Here is a 6,196-nt window from a genome sequence, read left to right on the forward strand (position 1 = left end):
TCTCCTTTTGAATAAACCGTCTTCTTATCTGGCCTTTTTAGGTATAACCTCCATGAGTAAGCATGATATTGATGAAATGTCCTGATTTATCTAAGTCAGTACCTAAGCTACCCTTATGTTAGATTATGGCAGCTCATGTGTTTTGGAGTAGAACTGTACTCCATGGGGTTTTCAGTGGCTGAGTTTTCAGTAGATTGAGGGCTTCTTATGAGGCACATCTGAATAGACTCCTCCAACCTTTCAGTTTGCACTGGAGCATATAACTGTTTGAGCTATCCACATTGTCATAAATGTACTGATGTATCTAAACGCAACTAAAACCTTTCTTAATGCCGCAGTGCAGTTGCCTAAGACTAGTGGAAGTCAGTTTGGAGGCCTTACCAAGGGCTTCCAAACTCATCCCACTGCCAGTGAGTTGATTCCAACTCATAGCAACCCTGTAGGACAGAGTAGACCTGTCCCATAGGTTTTCCAGAAATCTTTACAGAAACGGACTGCCTCATCTTTCTCCCACGGAGCAGCTGGTGGGTTCGAACTGCTCATCTTTTGGTTAGGAGCCGAATGCCTCAATCACTGCACCACCCGAGCTCCTGACCAAGGGCTTAGACTCATTCAAATCTTGTTTTCTTTTCCCAGTCTAAATCGACTTGATGGCAGTGAGTGGTTTGCTTGTTTGATTTTCCCACTCTAGTGCTTCAGAACTAAAAAGTATCTTGACTTTGCAAATAAGTCAGGAAGCCAGAAAAATAGTGGAAGGATGTTCCAAGTCTATTTTGAGGCAGTAAAGAGATGGAAGATGGGACAATCTACTTCCATAGTGATACTGCCTCAGAAACCCAAGGAGGGGTTGCTATGAGTCGGGTCCGACTCCATGGCACATAACAACAACAACAACAACAAAGAGACGGAAGAAGATATATCATTCAGGATTAACCCAAAGAAAGCTGGTGTAGCAATGTTAATATCAGACAAATTAGACTTTAAGGCAGAAGACATACATTTATTTATTTATTTATTCATTCATTCATTCGTTCATTCATGCATTCATTCATTCATGCATTCATGTTCCCTCCCCTCGCACCACTGGTAACCAACAAAGTAAGTTTCCTTCCATATAGAAACTTTTCCTTGACTTTTTACAAAAATAAACTAATACAGTATTTGTCCTTCTGTGATTGACTTACTTCACTCAGCATAACATCCTCCAAGTTCATTCACGTTCTGTGGTGTTTTGTAGGTTCTACATTATTCTTTAGTGTTGCATAGTATTCCATTATGTGTACGTACCTAGTTTGGTTATCCATTCTTTTGTTGATAGGCACCTAGGTAGTTTCCATCTTTTTGCTATTGTAAATAGTGCTGTGATGAACATGGGTGTGCATACATCTGTTCTTGTCCTGGCTCTCACTTCTTTAGGATATGTACCTAGAAATGGAATTGCTGGATCAAATGGTATTTCTAATTACAACATTTTAAGGAATTGCCATACTGCTTTCCACAGTGGTTGTATCATTTGACAATCCCACCATTAGTGTAGTAGGGTCCCAATCTCTCCATATCCTCATCAGTATTTGTTATTTTCTGTCTTGTTGAACTTTACTGTTTGTGCTGGGGCAAGATGGTATCTCATCATTGTTTTGATTTGCATTTCTCTAATGGCTAATGATCGTGATCATTTCATCATATATTTGTTGGCCACCTGAATATCATTTTCAGTGAAGTGTCTATTCATGTTTTCTGCCCATTTTTTAATTGGATTGTTTGTCTTTTTGTTGTTGAGCTGTAGGAATTTTCTATAAATTTTAGAGATAAGTCCCTTGTCAGATAGGTTGTTGCAGAATATTTTTTCCCAATCTGTAGGTTCTCTCTTGACTCTTTTGGAGAAGTCTTTTGAAGCACATAAAAATTTAAGTGTTAGAAGGTCCCATTCATCTAGTTTATCTTCAGGTGTTTGTGCATTTTGGGTTATGCTTGACAGTCTATTTATGCCATAAATTAGGGCCCCTAAACAAAGCAGAAAGCGTGTTTTAAAGACCAAGAGGGGCAAGTAATAAGAAGTATACAGGAAAATAATTTTACATTTATGTGCATTTGATGACAGCCTCAAAATAAAGTAGACACAGATCTAAAAGGAGAAATAAGGAGCCCTTGTGGTGCACCAGTTAAGTGGTTGTCTGCTAACCTAAAGGTTGGTAGTTTGAATCCACCCAGTATTCTGCAGGAGAAAGAGCTGGCAGTCTATCTTGTAAAGAATACAGCCAACACAATCCTATGGGGCAGTTCTCTGTCACATAGGTGCTATGGGTCGGGATCAACTTGACAGCACCTGACAACGAAAGGAGAAAAAGAGAAACCTACAACCAATGAAGATTCAAACTTGTCTTTCAGAAACTGATAGAACAAGAACCAAAAAATAAACCAAACTCGCTGCCCTTGAGTCGATTCTAACTCAGTGACCCACTTCGGGTTTCCCAGGTGGTTAATCTTTACAGACGTAGATTGCCCAATCTTCCTTCCCTGGAGTGGCTGGTGGGTTTGAACCACCAACCTTCTGTTTAGCAGTCAAATGGCTTGGGCACTACACCACCAGAACTCCTTGACAGAATAAGATGAGGGGTAATATGGTAATATGAGTATGGGCTTTGGAGTTTCACAGACCTCAGTAGAAATCCTGGCTTTGTGCATCTGTAGGTGGTGAAACTAGAAAGAAAAGCAAGTGATTACTTTAAAAAGTTAGGAAAGCATTTAGCTCTGGGGGGAGGGAAGGAAGTGGGGTGGAGAAGAGACCCACGGTGGGTGGGGAAGGTGGTTTCTGGGTGCTGGCAGTTTTCTGCTTCTTGACTTAGGTGGCAGTTATATAGGTTTGCTTTGTAATCATTGTACTATATGTCTATGCATTATTTTCATGTAGTTATATTTCACAATTTAAGAATTACTATAAGAAATTCTGGTTCTGTCCCTTATTCGCCATGGGACGCTATCTTACGTTTCTGACTCTCAGTCTCCTTCTCTGTAACATGACAGTGGTAACAGCATCCAGTCCACTAGGCTGGAAGGTAACATGCTCAACTGTAAGTGCTTAAGAAAACCTCTGTGGAATATCAAGAACAAGCCTTTTTTTCTTTTTTTTTTTTTTTGAGGTTCCTTGTCATTAATAAAAGGAGTTCTGGTGGCATAGTGCTTAAGGCATTTGGCCGCTAACCAGAAGGCTAGTGGTTCAAACCCACCACCCACTCCACGGAAGGAAGACTGGGCACTCTACTTCCATAAACATATACCACCTGGCAAACCCAAAGGGGGTTACTGTGAGTTGGAATCGACTCAGTGGCAGTGAGTTTGGTTTTTTTGAGTTTATGTCATTAATATTTAAGTTGTAGATATATAGGTAATAAAAGGGAGCTCTGGTAGTGTAGTGCCTAAGGCACTTGACTGCTAACCAGAAGGCTGACAGTTCAAACCCACCAGACACTCCTGGGAACGAAGCTTGGGCAATCTACTTCCATGCTGACACCACCTAGGAAACCCAAGGAGGGGTCACTATGAGTCCAGTCTGACTCGATGGCACATAACAACAACAACATGTAACAAAATGTTGCCTTTTCAACATTGTTCTTGTGTCAATTTTATGACATTAATATGTTCATCATACTGTTCAACCATGACCCTTACCTGGTCCCAAGTTTTTCCATCACCCTTAACAGAAGCTTAGTGTCCACTAAGTGTTGAGTCTTCCTTTTCCCCCTCCCTCACATGGTTTACTGCTAACCATTGATAAACTTTGGTCTCTATATGCTTAACTAGTCTGTTGTTGTTGTTATGTGCCTTCGAGTCAGCTCCGACTCATAGCGACCCCTCCTTGGGTTTCCGAGGCAGTATCACTACGGAAGTAGGATTGCCCAACCTTCCTTCCGAGGAGTGGCTGGTGGGTTTGAACCGCCAGCCTTCTGGTTAGCAGTCAAGTGCTTTAGCCACTATGCTACCAGAGCTCCTACTTAATATAAATAAGATCATACAATATTTGTCCTTTTGTGACTGACACCAATGGAATGTGTAATTTTTGTTTACTTAATGTTCTGTTTCTCATAACGTGCAAATTGACTCTTCTTTGACCAAAGTCTTGGCATGTGTTATGGTTACCTGGTGCCACTCTGACAAGAAATATACCACAAATGGGATGGCCTTAACAAACAGGAGTTTATTTTCTCACAGTTTAGAGGCTTTAAGTCCAAGTTCAAAGTGCCAGGCTCTAGGGGCTGGGTGAAAGTCCCTCAACCTTGGGGTCCAGCTCTGCCTCCTGCTCCTGGCCCACTGGAGCTAGAGGCATTTCTTCACTCAGACAGCTGCTGGCTGCTAAGGCTGAGAAGCCCCGAGGTTGACAAGGAAAAAGGCACAGTCCCGATGTTACCAATCCACACAGCAGGCCATTAACTTAAGTCCACTGTAAGTCCCAAGGTCGGCAGAGCATAGCAGGCTGCTGAGCAATGACACGGCTATATGCAGGGTCCAAGTGTGCCAAAGGCTAGAGACCACAGCTAAAGGCTTCTTCTTGTATACAGGAAGCAGACCACATACCCAAAGGCAGCTACCAGCTGCTTGTGGTAGATCCCACCAAGGAGTTGATTGCCAGTCTCCTCATGGGAATTAACTATCACCAGCTGCCCAGCCACTCAACCAGGCCCAGCCGAGTTGACACACAAACTGAACTACCACAGCACGTCAGGGCTGGAAGGGACACGCAGACCAGCTCACTCTGTCTTCCTGCTTTACACATGGTGACACCAGGGCCCAGATCTTTACTAGAGTTGTCCTGGTAGAGCCCCAGACTAGACTACATGCTCTGTGTCCTCTGAAGACAAGCAATTCACAGATCAACTGGGAGGAAAAACATCACTTAATGACGTTCTTCTTGCTTATCATTGGCAAAGAGCATAGGGAAACTCCTTACACAAAATCGATGCCAAGAGCTCCAGAGAACTTGGCCACTTGCAGCACTATATGAGGAAAGTCAGTATCAACATTGGGCTCTCACCTGGGGTCAGGTACCTTACTATTACAATGGCAGCAGAAACTTTCAACCAGGCCTTCAAACTGGTTTGAACTGGTTCAGTCATGACCAATGCAGCGAAATCGGAACAAATCCAAATTTGTACAATGTCGATGCACCAGAATGATAACCAGAATGGGAAAAATAATAGGTCAAATTCCTGGAATGGGAGATTCAGAAGAGGCATAGTGAGCCCTTTAGGAGCCTGAAGTAGGAGATAGGATTATCGCCAGGACACACACATTCAAAATAGTGCAGTCGGCTGCCATCTTTGAGTGGCGTACCAGTGTTTCCGACTCTGTCGGTCAACAGATTTGTTTGCTATGCAACACACATTTGCTTTCATTTTCTCTTAAGAGGGAGATTTCTAGTAGGGAATCAACCTGTAATTTTTCCTGTTCCAGTCATCGTTCTGGTACACCCACGTCTTACAAATTCAGATCCATTGTAGTGTCACTTCATTGGCCATGACGGAACTGGGCAGAGACTGTTTGAAGCCCTGCTTTCAACTGCGAGAAGAAAATCTCAGGTCTGACTGACAGACACAGCTGTTTGAATGAGTGCCCTAACTCAGAAACTTCCTTCTTCGTTTAGGAAAAAAATTATAGTTATGTGGTTTTCCAAAAACAATAAAGTTACTTTATACAAGCATATATTGAGGAAGAAATCATGAATGTAAGGATGTGAACACAGCTTTATAAGAAAGGAACTTTCTGAAATAACCCAATTAGGAAAATACATAAACACTTGAGCAAATTAAGTGAAGATAGTAATTAGTTGTGTGAGGAAAGGAAAAATAAGCAGCAGCGTTGGAGCTGGTGATGCCATTCTTGTCTGTCCAGGGAGAGGAACCGTTTATGCTCGGGGGAGGGGTGGATTGTCTTTTATGAGGTTCACCAGGAAACAAAGCAGATTGAGGTTATTTATTTGGCTAACGTTAAATTAGCACAAACAGAATAATAGGTATTTTATGTATTAATATAGAGTGTGATAGAATTGAATGTACATGCCCACACAGATTTTTTGGAACACTGCCATCATCTAATCTTGCAACATAGAAATCATGAGAGGTGGCTCCTAAGAAAGTGTTTGCTGCTTAAGTCCCTGTAAATCGTTAAAGACGTAGATGCTGAGGCTTGTACTGTGGTGAGG

Source organism: Orycteropus afer, unplaced genomic scaffold, assembly GCF_000298275.1.
Source record: "Orycteropus afer afer isolate SDZICR_OR568_19922 unplaced genomic scaffold, OryAfe1.0 scaffold00786, whole genome shotgun sequence".
Classification (NCBI taxonomy): domain Eukaryota; kingdom Metazoa; phylum Chordata; class Mammalia; order Tubulidentata; family Orycteropodidae; genus Orycteropus; species Orycteropus afer.